The sequence below is a fragment of the Pleurodeles waltl genome, chromosome 6 (genome assembly GCF_031143425.1).
Source record: "Pleurodeles waltl isolate 20211129_DDA chromosome 6, aPleWal1.hap1.20221129, whole genome shotgun sequence".
NCBI lineage: Eukaryota > Metazoa > Chordata > Amphibia > Caudata > Salamandridae > Pleurodeles > Pleurodeles waltl.
In genome coordinates this window covers 289,194,028-289,209,772 of record NC_090445.1, presented here as the reverse complement: position 1 = coordinate 289,209,772, position 15,745 = coordinate 289,194,028, and the positions used below count along the sequence as shown (strand labels likewise).

Here is a 15,745-nt window from a genome sequence, read left to right as displayed (position 1 = left end):
ATTTCAACCTTACAGGACCAGTGCGAGTTCATAGACACAGCATGCTGAGTGTGCAAAGTAGCACATTTCTTAAGCTCTCGAAGTATGCAGAATTCTTGTGTAAATTAGGGAAAATCGTATTAAGTTGTTATAGTATTTCACAAAGAATACTTCAACCTCAGTTCATTTACTGTTGCAAACATGTTTTTTTACAAAATTTTATTTGTTTTGAGTCACTGTATGGAAAAGCTTAGCAAGATACACACTCACATACAAAATACTAGAACCTTAAGAGGGAAAACACAGTTTTGGAGTACTTCTGCGAAAAATCTAAGCCAGGAATACACTATAATATAAAATGCCTTCACACTCTCAGTTAACACTCGCAAGAGAAAACTGTGAGAGTGCATGGGTTTCGGCAAAACAGAAAACTCCTTAAGAATGGTATATGTGGGGGGTCTCCAACTAGTAGCTCAGGAGCTACTGGTAGCTCACCAGCAACCTCAAAGTAGCTCTCAGAGGTGTAGTCAAGCTCAGTACCTCATTGCGAGAGACTCCATATTAGGAAAGGCAGCAATGCTCCCCTCAAGACCCTTAGAATGACAGCCAAGTAAACCAATCAGACAACCTCAGGATAACAATCAAACAATGTTTGGCCTATGGGGTCTGTAACATTACCATATGTCTCCACTCTCCATCTAACTAAGTCACAAGGAGACTGGGCATGTTGTAAGTGCTCCTCCATCAGTCACACAATGTGTATGAACAATGGGGCATTAAAGAAGAGTACTAGCTTTAGCCTAAGTAGTATCAGTGTTCATCCACCAAAGTGTGGTACTATAGGAGTCAGAGTGTGTTACTTGGTTGAATGATCAGACCAAGAGCTGAGAACACCAAGGTGTGGATCCAGAGTTAAGACATTTAAAAGCCCCATCTGTGTGTGTATGTATATACATGTGTGCACATTTAGGTGTGTGTGTTTTTGGCATTGTATCACTCCCTAATTGTTAGAAATGGGGTCTTTGGTTGGCAGCCAGGTTACACCCTGTCTAAGCAAGGACCCTCACTCTAGTCAGGGTAGAGGAGAATCACACTCAGTTAACTCCCGCTCACCCCCTTGGTAGCTTGGTACAAGCAGGTAGGCTTAACTTCAGAGACAGGGTGTGAAGTATTTGCACCAACACACACAGTAATATAGTAAAAACACCACAAAATGACTCAACACAGGTTTAGAAAAATAGCCAATATTTATCTAAACAAAATAAGACCAAAATGACAAACATCCGGCATCATGATCAACAATCCGACGCCAATGGTGCCAGGCACAGAGTCACGCAGACCCCCATGTAGAGTACCTTAGTAAAATGTGAGAACAAGCCGGTGTTCGAAGTCGGGGATCGTGGCGTTTCATGACCCAACGCGACGTTGGTTCCAGTGCTGCAGGGCGAAGGAGCGGAGGTGTCACGAAGTGGCATGGGGTCCTTGCTGCGAAGCAGTGGAAGTGAGGCGGCGTTGTGCAAAGCGCTGAATCAGGCGCACTTCGGGCGGAGTCGGTCATGACGTGGTGCGGCAACTTCCACGGAGTCAGGGACTTCGGCGGGGCTGCAGCGATGTCGGGCCTGAGAGGGTCGTCGCACTCCAGCGAGGACCATTGAGTCGGTTGCAGGCGGTGTCGGTCCGGAGTCGTCTGAAGTTGGTTTTCTTGGATTTTCACCAGCTTCTCCTTTCGAGGGCCCAGGGACTGGATAGGGCACCATTTGTCAGGGCAGGAGTCTCAGCAGAGTCCACGTGCTGGTAGGGGAAGTCTTTGATCGCCCTGAGACTTCAGAAGAGGGGGCAAGCTCAGTTCAGGCCCTTGGAGATTCTTCTCAAGCAGGAATGCACAACAACATCCAGTCTTGGTCCCCTTTCACAGGCAGAAACTGCAACTACAGGATATCTCCACAAAGCACAGTCACAGGCAGGGCAGCACATCTCCTCAGCTAATCAGCTCTTCTCCTTGGCAGAGGTTCCTCTTGATTTCAGAAGTGATCTAATTTTCAGGGGGTTTGGGTGCTCTTCTTATACCCCTTTCTGTCTTTGAAGTAAGCCTACTTCAAAGGAAAGTCTCTCTTGTTTGTGAGATCCTCCCTTGCCTAGGCCAGGCCCCAGACACACACCAGGGGGTTGGAGACTGTATTGTGTGAGGCCAGGCACAGCCCTTTCAGGTGTAATTGACCACTCCTCCCCTTCCTCCTAGCACAGATGGCTCATCAGGATATGCAGGCTACACCCCAGCTCCCTTCGTCTCACTCTCTAGAGAGAGGTGCAAACAGCCCAACTGTCAAACTGACCCAGACAAGGAATCCACAAACAGGCAGAGTCACAGAATGGTTTACGCAAGAAAATGCCTACTTTCTAAAAGTGGCATTTTCAAACACACAATCTAAAAACCAACTTCACTAAAAGCTCATTTTTTAAATTGTGAGCTCAGAGACCCTAAACTCCACATTTCTGTCTGCTCCCTAAGGGAATCTATGTGAGAGATAGGCCTTGTAACAGTGAAAAACGAATTTGGCAGTATTTCACTGTCATGACATGTAAAATACATAAGTACATGTCCCACCTTTTACATACACTGCACCCTGCCCTGGGGCTACCTAGGGCCCACCGTAGGGGAGCCTTACATGCATAAAAAGGGAAGGCTTAGGCCTGGCAAGTGGTTACCCTTGCCAAGTCGAATTGGCACTGACAGACAATGCAGTGGCAGGTCTGAGCCAGGTTTACAGGGCTACTAATGTGGGTGGCACAACCAGTGCGGCAGGCCCACTATTACCATTTGATTTACGGGCCCTGGGCACCGCTAGTGCTCTGTACTACCGACTTAATAGTAAATCAAATATGCCAATCATGGAAAGTCAATTACACTTACACTTTACATAGGAGCACTTGCACTTTAGCACTGGATAGCAGTGGTAAAGTCCCCAGAGTAACAAAAACAGAGTCCAGCATACATCAACAATCTGGGAAACAGAGGCAAAAAGTCAGGGGAGACCACGCCAAGGATGCCAAGTCTAACACTAATAAACAATATCGCTCCCTGGAAGCAATGTCTGATGTTAGGGACCATCAAGGAATAGTCTAGCCCCCACCAGAAGAGGCAAATTTCTGGCATAATTGTCTCCGTTCAAATCTTAATATTGACAATGGCATACTACTGTGCATTCTTGGCTATTTTAGTCATTCTTGGCCTAGTTGTGTGTAGGAGGCTGGCCTGGTTTGTAGTGGGTAGAAAAGGTACTTACACCTTATGCCAGGTCCAGTTATCCCTCATTAGTGAAATGTAGTCAGTATCTAGAAGCCAGGATGTGTAGAGGTAGCTGTAGGCAGGGCAGCCAAGGCTGAACTAGGAGGCATGCAAAGCCCTTGAAATACCACTGTAGTCACACAGTACTCACACACATGAAAGACAATACTCAGTGTTACAAAAATAAAGGTTCTTTATTTTGGTGACACAATGCCAAAAATACTTTGGAGACTATACTCCCTTAGGAGGTAAGTAAATTACACATTATATACACTAGTAACCAAGAACAGGTAAGAAAACAGTGCAAATAGTGAAAAGCACAATAGGTTGCAATGGGCTTTGGGGGAACACAAACCATATACTAAAAGAGTGGAATATGATAGTTGGTTTCCCACCTAGGCAGGTGTAGTGTGTAGGGGGGTGCTGGCAGTGTAAGAAAACATCAAAGGTAAGTAATAGACCCCACCCCAGAGCCCAGGAAAAAAGGAGTAAATCACAGTAAGTTTCCTGAAACACACAAGAAGTTGTGATAGAAGATCATGCAAGAACTAGAAGAGACTGCAAGACACCAGCAATGGATTCCTGGACCTGAAGACCAGTGGAAGAAGGGGGCCAAGTCCAAGAAGCACTGGAGAGTCCAGGGAGAACAGGAGCCCCTGCTAACCCGGATGAAGGTGCAAAAGAAGAACCATCTGTGAGAAGGCAAAGTCAGCAACGCACCAAAGAAGACAGATGCAGGTTCCTGGTTGGTGCAGATTTCCCACAATGGATGGATGAATTATGTCTGGTTTGCATTGTTGGATTCCACCAACAAGCCTTGGCACATGCAAAGCTCGCAGTTGGAGGAAAATGATACTGCCCCGGCCACCAGGAGGGACCTGGTGGCCTCTACCCAGGAGGAGCAGACAGATGGGGCTCTCAGCAACCCAGAGAGCCCTCAGAAGACCAGGCAGCATGCACAAGAGTTCCACAGCACAGGGACAAAGAAGGTGCAATTGGAGGCCAAAGCTGCACGACACAAAGGGATCCCACGCCACGAGAGAACCACTCAGGAAGCTCTACGTCGCAGGGTGGAGTGCTGGGGGCCTACACTGTGCACTGAAGAACTTCTTGGAAGGTCGCACAAAACCTTGGCAACTGCAAGTCACGGAGGTGCATGGGGGTACTGTCTTGCGTGAGGAGGCAAGCTCTTACCTTCACTAAAGTTGGACAGTTGGACCTTGGGACTGTCGGGGTCAATTTAGTCCATCCCCCGTGTTGCTGGATCCACGATCGTCATCTGGAGAGGGGACCCACGCCACCGGTCATCGCTGCAGAATGGTGCTTGATGATGCAGGGAAGTGACTCCGTCACTCCACGGGAGATTCCTTTGGTTCTTCTGGTGAGGCTGAAGACAGGCAGTCCTTGGAGGATGCACAGCCTGGAAACTGTTGCAGTTGCTGGCAGGAGCTGAAGTTACAATGTTCCAGAAGTTTTCTTTGCTTCTTTGTTGCAGTTTGTAGAGTTCCTGGAGGGTTCAGCAGTGGGTCCGTCGGTAGAAGATGAAGTAAAGGATGCAGAGGATTCCTGCTGGAGTCTTGCAATCCGAATCTGAAGAAACATCCAGAGGAGAGACGCTAAATAGACCTGAAAGGGGGATTGGTTACCTAACCCGGTAAGCACCTATCAGGGGAGGTCTCTGACATCACTTGCTGGCACCAGCCACTCAGATGCTCCCAGAGTGCCCCACCATGTTGGAATCCAAGATGGCAAAACCCAGGGACACTCTGGAGGAACTCTGGGCACCACCCCTTTCCATTGTCCAGTTTTGCTCCAAAGAAAACCGGTGAAGACTGGATTATGCAAGGAGGGCACAATCTGTGTCCTTCAAAGCATTTCTAGAGGCTCGGAAAGGATACCCCTACCATGCCTGCAATGCCTGTTTCCAACGGGAGAGGGTGTAACACCCCTCTCCCAAAGTAAATCCTTTGTTCTGCCTTCCTGGGCTTGAGCTGCTCAATCAACAGGAGGGCAGAAACCTGTCTGTGAGGTGGCAGCAGCTGGGGCTGCCTGGAAATCCTCAGAAGGCTGATATGGCAATACTGGGGGTCCACTGTGGAGCCCACAGAGTGCATGGGATTGTGCAACCAATACTGGCAACAGTATTAGGGTACATTTCCCAGTTGTTAGATACCTTACGTGGCCATATTTGGGATTACCATTGTGAAGCTGGACATAGGTATTGACCTATGTCCAGTGCACACGTACAATGGTGTCCCTGCACTCATGAAGTCTGGGAAGTGTGCCCCCAACACCTCTGTTTCCAAGATGGCAGAGGTCTGGGGCACACTGGAGGAGCTCTGGGCACCTCCCCTGGGAGGTACTGGTCAGGGGAGTGGTCACTCCCCTTTCCTTTGTCCAGTTTCGTGCCAGAGCAGGGCTGGGGGATCCCTGAACCGGTGTAGACTGGCTTATGCACCATCTGTGCCCATAAAAGCATTTCCAGAGGCTGGGGGAGGCTACTTCTCCCCAGCCCTTCAAACCTATTTCCAAAGGGAGAGGGTGTAACACCCTCTCTCAGAGGAAATCCTTTCTTCTGCCTTCCTGGGCCAGGGCTGCCCAGACCCCAGGAGGGCAGAATCCTGTCTGAGGGGTTGGCAGCAGCTGCAGTGGAAACCCCGGAAAGGCAGTTTGGCAGTACCCGGGTTCTGTGCTAGAGACCCAGGGGATCATTGAATTGTCCCCCCAATACCAGAATGGTATTGGGGTGACAATTCCATTATCTTAGACATGTTACATGGCTATGTTCGGAGTTACCATTGTGACGCTAAACATAGGTAGTGACCTATGTATAGTGCACGCGTGTAATGGTGTCCCCGCACTCACAAAGTCCGGGGAATTAGCCCTGAACGATGTGGGGGCACCTCGGCTAGTGCCAGGGTGCCCACACACTAAGTAACTTGGCACCCAACCTTCACCAAGTGAGGGTTAGACATATAGGTGACTTATAAGTTACTTATGTGCAGTGAAAAATGGCTGTGAAATAACGTGGACGTTATTTCACTCAGGCTGCAGTGGCAGGCCTGTGTAAGAAGTGTCTGAGCTCCCTATGGGTGGCAAAAGAAATGCTGCAGCCCATAGGGATCTCCTGGAACCCCAATACCCTGGGTACCTAAGTACCATATACTAGGGAATTATATGGGTGTACCAGTGTGCCAATGAGAATTGGTAAATTTTGTCACTAGCCTGCAGTGACAAATTTAGAAAGTAGAGAGAGCATAAACACTGAGGTTTTGGTTAGCAGAGCCTCAGTGATACAGTTAGGCACCACACAGGGAACACATACAGGGCACATACTATGAGCACTGGGGTCCTGCCTAGCAGGATCCCAGTGACACAAGGGCTAAAACAACATACAGGCAGTGAAAAATGGTGGTAACATGCCAGGCAAGATGGTACTTTCCTACACCAAACACATGGGTGCGCATAAAGGTGGTGAATGGGAGCACGGTCTGGGAGCATGGTCTCCAGAATTTGCATGAAGCAGGGATGCTCTATTGCCCTGCTCTCCTTAAACCTTTTTGTGGCAGACCTGGTAACCTCCCCCAACGATCTCTCTTCCCACCTCTCTAAATTCAGTGGAGAGCATCTGGGGTGCATGTTATGTCCAGATAAGGCCTTTCTCCTAAATCAGACAAAAATAAACCTTGAGCGTATGCTAAACACCTTAAAAGCCTACACTTTCAGGAATCAATTGGAGGTGAACTTACAAAAGACAAAAATAATGATCATAGGAAACAACATTAAAAAAAGGGCAAATGTTTTTTTAATCAGAAAAAACATTTCAAAAGAAAACACATAAGTACCAGTGACTCCTTCCGGCCCAAAAACTAAATAATGAACAGGTCACGAGCCCTCGAGAACACTTTTGGAAAATAAAAGATCACCTGTCCGGGTCCTCTCTGACACCTATTCTAAAGTAAAATTGATACCGACCATCTCTTATGGATCTGAAGCCCTTCGTGGCAGGGGCTATCACTTTATCGATAGCCTGGTATCCAGTACATAGAGGAAGGTCTTCAGGCTACCACATAGTGTGTCTACTTCTCAAGTAAGGCTGGACTTTGTGCTCATTAGACAAAAGATATCGCACCAGGGCTCATATGTTAAGCTCTGCCATAAACTTTGCAGCTACAAGGCTGACACATTAAATCACCTCCAGAGGTTGGAAATCTTGAACCAAGGTCCATCATTCCCAGCCTGGACTTACCTTACTTAGGGGAATACAACTTTGCAACTCAGGGACCTTTGGTCTTTGGTTGTCACTGCTACGTCCTTTGATACTGTAATTAATAAGGTCATGCAGCAGCTTTCCTTTCTCGAAGACAAGAACATGTTAGAAAAGTGGTCCCATGCCCGCCTTGTTATCAACAACTACAAGGCTTTGCACCCACAATCTTACTTGGCAGCCAGTCTGGCATCATTTTGGCAATCTTTTGACCTTAGACTTGGTTCCGAGCTGGCACAACCTGGATGACAGAGAGTGGTGCTGGTTATGCAATTACCACAAAGAGTCAATCAAGCACATAACTCACACCTGCCCAGATCTGCAAATTGAACGTAGTTACTGGCTAAAACCCATCCTCTTTGCAGCAGGAATCCCATCGTGTAGAAGCGCAGTAACTCAGCCCCTGCAAGCTACCGGCTAAAGACTAGCTGCAAGTTTCGTAAAATACATGGGCTGTGTTGTGAAGAACCTAAATGCCCCACAGGCAGAATCTGAACAGCTCATGCCTCGTATGGATCATTAGCCTGGGTTGGCAAAGCTGTTCGGCAACTTCACCATCTTTCCCCTGCTTACTAATGGCCCAACATTATGCCAACACAAAGTTATGACTGTGATTTTTCTGAAATGAAATGCACTTTGTCCTCCATTTTATGTTATGATTTAGATTTCCTGTTGCTTTTATTAAATATTTTTAATTTGTGTGTGTCATGAATGAGGCGGCTTTCTCTCGAGATGAGTGAGCGTCAAAAGGTTTCTTTTAATGTGGATGATCCTACTAACACCAACACTGGAGAACCTACAGTAATTGCACGTCGGGATGATTGATATAGGTGTCCCATGCTGGAGAATGTTAATGACTTGTGAGGTAGTGTGCCTGAGTGTTGTACAGGTGATGCCATTGATTTAACTGCTACGATCCCTAGTAATGGTAGCCCGTCGACCAAAAGGAAAAGACCATAGAAAAAATCTGGTAAACAAACTGCTGAGTCTGTGCATGTCGCCCCTTCTTGTTTGCATGAGGCTCTGCATTCAGCCCAGAATCATTGTTTTGTGCTGACATATTTTTGGGACAAATCAAGGAGTTGGTGGAATCTTGTCTGGCACTTTTGATAGATAAACGTCACTCCTTGGAGACAGTGATCACGTTGTTGACTTCAAGACTGGGGGATCACCTAATTTCAATCCTCCCAGTCACAATGGTCCCCTGGATCCTTCTTTAGAAAAGGAAGCCTCTTTGTTTTCTATTTCAGCCTCTTGAGAGGACCTGCATCGTTCAGCCAGCCAGCCGCCCTTTATGGACTCTGGAAACTCCACCATCTGTTCTCCTCATCAGTCAGCTGTTGGGACTGTTGGGGCTGCCGTAGCCCCACCTGTGCTGAATGTCACTAACTGTAATATTGGTGGGGCTTTTCAGGGTGATTTCTCAGTTACTAGGAACGTAAGGGCTATTAACACACAGTTAGTTCTGCCTTCTCGGCTGGATTTCCACCTGATTGTGCCCCCTATGTTGTAATTCTTACTAATGTGCCTTTGTTACCACTCAGCACATGTGAATTGAAAAAATAAGGTTGGGCATTGGCTGGGTAAAAGCTGTGAATTTTTACTCTAAAGATTTTGAAGACATTTTGTTTGTCAGGCAGATTGGGTGTGAGGGTCCGATGGTTAAGAGCAGGTAAGGGGACAGTATTGTTGTAAATTGTAGATACCCAGCATTGGCCCACCACCTGATCTCCTCTTGTATGTTAGGTTCCTTTTCTAGTGATGTAATTAGGTTGGGTCCCCTAGTGTTCTTTTATAGGAATGCATTCCGTCGAGGAGTTATGCATTCATGAGGGGTGCCTAGATTGCACAGCGCCCGGCCCCTACTCAGCCTCAATAATAGATTTTCTGTTCTATCCAGTCTAGAGGCCAATGATTCATTAGATTGGCCAGTCATCCTGCTCAAAATGTGATTCTCTCGGGTTGTACAAAGGGGCCTAAGCTATTTTCTGCCCCAGAGTTGCTCCTGATAATGATTCCTTGTTTTTCTCAGCCCCTATTTCTTGAAACATCGCAGGGTATGATACTAAGCTCCAGGATGAGATATGAATGGGACGCGCAAACACTGAGAGACCGGAGCTGCTGGGGGCGGGACCTGAAAGCCCCTTTAAATTTGGATTGCGCGTCCGTTGCTACGAGACGCGCAAACACTGTGAGACCGGAGCTGCTGGGGGCAGGACCTGAAAGCCCCTTTAAATTTGGATCGCGCGCCCGTTGCTACGGGACGCACAAACACTGAGAGACTGGAGCTGCTGGGGGCGAGACCTGAAAGCCCCTTTAAATTTGGATCGCGCGCCCGCTTCATGGGACGCGCGCAGGACGCGCCGGGGCGAAGCCCGGGCCAAGGGCAGGCCTGTCCTGTGCCTGTCTGTGACCGGTTGAGGCCGGGCCCCCTCTCTGAGGCCTGCAGACCAGGAGGTCTTGTGTGTCAAGTATCAAGGGATGAGAGGGGAATATTGCTTGTTGCGCTGGTCCCTGATTTCTGCTGACCGTCTGGAGCTGGGGGCAGGAATCTGCAGCCCCTTTAAACTTATTATAACCTTGCGCGCTCGCACCGCGGGTCACGCTGGACTGCTTGATCCTAGCTGGCTGGCGGGAGTTGGGGGCGGGAACCTGCAGTCCCTTAAATTAATTTTTAAAGGAAGCCCCCTCACCCGCCATCGTCCGGGCTAGATTTTGTCCATCTTACAGTAATTTAGAGGATTTGTAACTTATTAGGGAGTTTTTATTCTTAATTTATTACCTAATTTTTAGATTTTTGTTTTCCCCTGGTGAGGAATCATTCCTTGTTAGGGTGTGCCTCTGTGCACTGTGTTGCCCGTGGAGTAGTTAGCGTTTGCGGGGGATGGGCCTGGTTATTTTGCCTTTGGTACATCTCAACCTATGTCAGGAGTTCTTAGACCTATGGTATTTACGCCTACGATAGAAGGTTTTACTACTGCTGTCTAAGGGTACTTTTGTGAATTTCATTTATCATGGGGAAAAGGAAAATTAGTCTGCAGCAGGGGGACTGTGGGAAGGGCTCTTCAGTCCAACCCTTCATTACTAGTTATCTATCTTCTGTAATTGGGGCTATCGAATCTGAATTAGAACAAGTAGAGGAAGGGATTGAGGCTGTCCAGAAATCTGCTCAGCCACCCCCACTTGAGCCTGTTGTTCATATAAATACTAATTCAAGAACCGGGCCTTTATTACGGGCCTCCTCCTCTAATACTACACAGTTGGGGCATGATGCAATTCCTCTTACAGACTCAATCAATTCTCCTACCCCAATTGTTAATTTATCCCTGGAATGCTCCTGTTCCCAGGCTGATTCCCCTCCATTGAAGAAGGGGAGAGCTGGGAAAAAGTCTAAGAACACAAAAAAGGATCTGAGCTCTAAAAAGCGAACATACATCCTTCCGGAACTAAGGCCCGTATTTATACTCCGTTTGCGCCGAATTAGCGTCGTTTTTTTCGATGCAAATTCGGCGCAAAACTAACGCCATATTTATACTTTGGCGTTAGACGCGTCTAGCGCCAAAGTATTGGCAAATAGCGTCATTTTTTTGCGTGAACGCCTTCCTTGCGTTAATGAGATGCAAGGAAGGCGTTCCCGTCTAAAAAAATGACGGCGACGCAAATGCGTCGTATTTATACTCCCGGGCAAAAATCACGCCCGGGAGTTGGCGGGTCAAAAAACCCCGCATTTGCGCCACTATTTAACGCCTGGGTCAGGGTAGGCGTTAAGGGGCATGTGGGCTCAAAATGAGCCCACAGGTGCCCTCCCCTGCCCCCAGGGACCCCCCCTGCCACCCCTGCCCACCCCAGGAGGACACCCAAGGATGGAGGGACCCACCCCAGGGACATTCAGGTAAGTTCAGGTAAGTATAATTTTTTATATTTTTTAATTTTTTTTGGGTGGCATAGGGGGGCCTTATTTGTGCCCCCCTACATGCCACTATGCCCAATGACCATGCCCAGGGGACACAAGTCCCCTGGGCATGGCCATTGGGCAAGGGGGCATGACTCCTGTCTTTACTAAGACAGGAGTCATGAAATGGCGTCTGGGCGTCGTAAAAAAATGGCGCAAATCGGGTTGAGGCGATTTTTTTGCCTCAACCTGACTTGCCCCATTTTAAGACGCCCTAACGTAATTTTTTCCCAACGCCGGCGCTGCCTGGTCTACGTGGTTTTTTTCCACGCACACCAGGCAGCGCCGGTCTGCTTGCGCCGGCTAACGCCATTCCATAAATACGGCGCCCGCATGGCGCTTCAGAATGGCGTTAGACGGCGCTAAATTTTTTGACGCTAAACTGCGTTAGCGCAGTTTAGCGTCAAAAAGTATAAATATGGGCCTAAGTGCTAAGGATCCAGTTGCTTTGGTTTCCACTCTTGAATGTTCTTTGAAGAAGGGTCCCCTGAAGATTTTACTAGCGTTATAGATTATATACTTAAATCTTGTTGTGCAACCCTATAGGCGAAACTTATCACAATGCTTACTAGAAAGCTTGATTGTTTTTGTAATGATTTGACTAGTACTTTATCCCAGTTACTTAACCCAGGATTACTAAATTCGGGAAAACTTCATAGTCATGACCCGGTACATCAAACCAACCCCTTACCTACTTTGTTACCTCAAGGAGCTAATATTCCCTTGGCCAATTCGCAGGTTGTTTCTGGTCAAGATAACTTAGTAAATGATTCTGCTCGGGAAAAAAGATGGAAGTTTTCTCCTCTAGGCTGCATGTTTCGGGACAAAATAAATCTGTAAATCATGCAGATTCTCTGCACCTACCTCCAGATTGTAATCCGTATGTATTGGTTTTATCAAATGTTCCCTCTCTGGAGAGTTCCAAAATAGAAGACACCCGATCATTAATCAGTAAGGCTGGTCATTGGTTGAATTCTAATTTTAAATCAAATATTCACTATAATGATAAGATTCTTATGGCGTGTAGAGTGAAGAGGGTTGGATATTCTAAGAAAATGGAGGAGGGAGATTATGTTGTTTTAAATTTTGCAAGCCCTTGTTCAGTGGACTACTTTTTGGCTAATTCTGACCAATGCTAAAGGTCACCTAATAGGATTCAAATACATTCTCTGTGTCATTTTTATGACCCCTCGCTCTCACCTCATCGCTCCACTGCTGATTTAAGAAACCCCACCTCTGTCCCAGTAAGGTCCCATTTGCAGGTAAATGTGCCCACTAGTAATCGTTTTTCGGCTCTCAACTACCTAGACGAGAACGATTGACTGATAGCCATGGATATTCCTTGCCCTAATAATATGGTGAGATCAATGGCTGGGAATGATTATGATGATTTTATCTGGGATGCAGGAAAGTTTGTATTGGATATGTTAACTCCTAAAAATACTGGAGACTTAACACCATGTTCTGGGTTTAAACCGCTAACCATGATTAGTTGGAATAAAGCGGGGCTTCGGTCCAAAACTGACATCTCGGATTGGACGAGTTTTATTTCTTCTTACAGCATAATTTGTCTACAGGAGACTTGGTCTAAGGACACATTCCTCCTGGATGGATTTACTTCTTTCTGTCAGCCAGATATAACCTCTCCAATGGGGAGAGCACGTGGCGGCCTTTTAGTTCTCGTATCCTTACATCTCCCTTTATTGAATGTGTCTTTAATTTGGTCTTCTCCTTATTTTATGGTCGTCCTAGTATCTATTACAGGACGGAAAGATATTTTGATTTAAAATTTTTATAACAGTATCCCTCGGGGTCTTCTTAAGGGATGTCTGGAGGATGTAGCAGATTTTATTGATTCATCAAATGATTTGCAGGTAAATGATCTAATTGTACTATGGGTTGGCGATTTCAACACTCCTGTGTTGTAAGGAACTTTCTGATTTGTGTGCCTTTCCCTATGAGGGCAGAGAGTCATCAACCCATTTTGCTCATTCTGCTGAAGGAGATGATTTAAACAACTTTTTATGTAAGTTTGATTTGGTACATGTCATGGAGAAACTGGCTGCTGATGCCTGTAATATACCAAACTTCACAGGGAAACCGAAGGGGTGCATCATTGATTTTATACTTATTGGCTCCTCAGACTATCATCTAATACAAGAATTTAAGATCACGCCTCACTGTGCCAGTGACCACAATCCCCTTAGCATTAAATTGGACTTAAATATTAATCAGGTTCCTAAGAATAAAAGTTTGAGAGTTAGTACTGTTTATAACTCAAATTGCGGCTTACGCTTAAAATGGGACAAAATAAATCCAAAATTATTTAATCAGGAAATTATAAGACCTAGGATTGATTCTATTAATATGTGTCTCTCCCAGCAGCTAGATCATGAACGTATAGTCCATGAATTTGAACTTTTAAGTACTGATATCTTGCAAGCCTTGGTGACGGATAGGCCCTTGAAGGGCCCGGTTGTTCACAGATGGTTTGATTCTGTGTGCTCTTCTGCTCATAAAAAAATTAAAGAAGCTCTTAAAGTAGTTCCCCCTTCTTGCCAATTAGTTAAATTAGCTAGAGCCGAATACAAGGCTGCTCTTGAAAAAAGGAAATCAGAAATTAGGTCCAAGGCTTGGGACGAACTTCTGGCTGCCTCTGAGCTGAAGGACACTTCTAAACTCTGGAAAGTGGTAAATCACCCATTTTTTTAAGATAATGATTGCCTTATTGCAGAGGATGTATGGGTGACTCATTTTAGGAAAGTATTTTGCCCAGTAAACGATGACAACGAGAATATGTATAAGGAGGATACCTTTACTGCACACCCTATCTCAGACTCCAATGCTAAGGCCCTAGATATTACTTTTGACCTTCATGAGGTCCTAGGTGCCATTAATCGGTTAAGGCAGGGAAAGGCTCCTGGCCCTGATGGGGTTCCTGTTGATCTTTTTAAATATGAAATTGATCTTTGGGGCCCTTTAGTTACTAATGTGTTGAGAAGTGTTGTAAATAGTAACGTACCTACTTCATGGAAATTGGCTACTATCATTCCCATCTTCAAAAAAGGAAACAGACACGATCCTTTCTGTTACAGACCAATTTCTCTTATTGATTCAACGGCTAAGATTTTGGGAAGTGTGATCTTATCTCGTTTAGAAGATTGGGTGACTGAGGCACAGATTTTATCCCCAATTCAATTTGGTTTTAGACCTGGTTTAGGCACAGTTGAGCAAGTTTTAAACTTGCATTTGATACTTTGTAAATATGTGATTGCCAAAAAGGAGTCTATTCACATGGCATTTATTGATTTAACTAGTGCTTTTGATTTGGTCAATAGGTCGAAGTTATGGCAAATTTTGGGAGCCTTAGGTTGTGATATGACTCTTTTGGAGCTTATTAAACGCCTACATACAGATTTAATGTATCAGTCTAGATTGGCTCATCTGGCCAGAGAACCTCTCCCATTCTGTCAACAAGGGGCGTAAGACAGGGATGTATCCTAGCGCCTTTTCTTTTTCTAATATATATAAATGGGCTTTATGATTCATTGGTAAAATACGGCAAGGATGTACCAAAGATGGGCCAGAGACTGCTCCCAGTTTTATTATATGCTGATGATGCCGTTTTAATTGCTCATACTGCAAATGGTTTACAGGGTTTATTGGACCTCTTTTATACATTTATGTCGGATCTTGATTTGAAAGTAAATTATCCTAAGACTTTTGTTATGACATGCGGCCCACATAATACAAGGTCCAAACAATTTACCATGGGTTGACATATTTTAAATAAGGTAAAGAATTTTTGTTATTTAGGTATGTATATGAGTTCTTATTAGTTTTGGAAGACTCACCTTAATTTTAAGTTCCAACAGATGACAAGGCATAATGAAACGATTTTTCGCTTTACTCGCAAATTAGGTCACAGACCCCTTGTTCAGATGAAAACACTTTATAACTCCAAGTGCGTTGCCGCAGTCTTACATGGGGCAGGTGTTTGGGGCTATAACAAGGTATCCTCCCTCCAAAGTGCTGAAAATAAATTCCTGCGTAGATTACTGATGGTACCAAAGTGCATAGCAAACATCATCAGTCATGAGGAAATTGGCCAATTTCAAGGGCAGAGTTTCCATTGTCCCATTATTGCTCTGGATTAAATGTTGGCTGAATCCAGCAGCAAAACTTGTCCAAGACTGTATTTCTGACTGTTTACAGTTGGACAACTCAAATAGGATTCCCTGGCTTGCATTTTTGCGAAAAT

General features: G+C 45.7%; 1 protein-coding gene across 1 annotated transcript in view; it reads right to left on the bottom strand.

The window, feature by feature from the left end:
* Window positions 1-15,745, bottom strand: part of LOC138299639 (long-chain fatty acid transport protein 2-like) — a 645,148-nt gene that overhangs the window by 150,807 nt on the left and 478,596 nt on the right. The window lies entirely within an intron of this gene.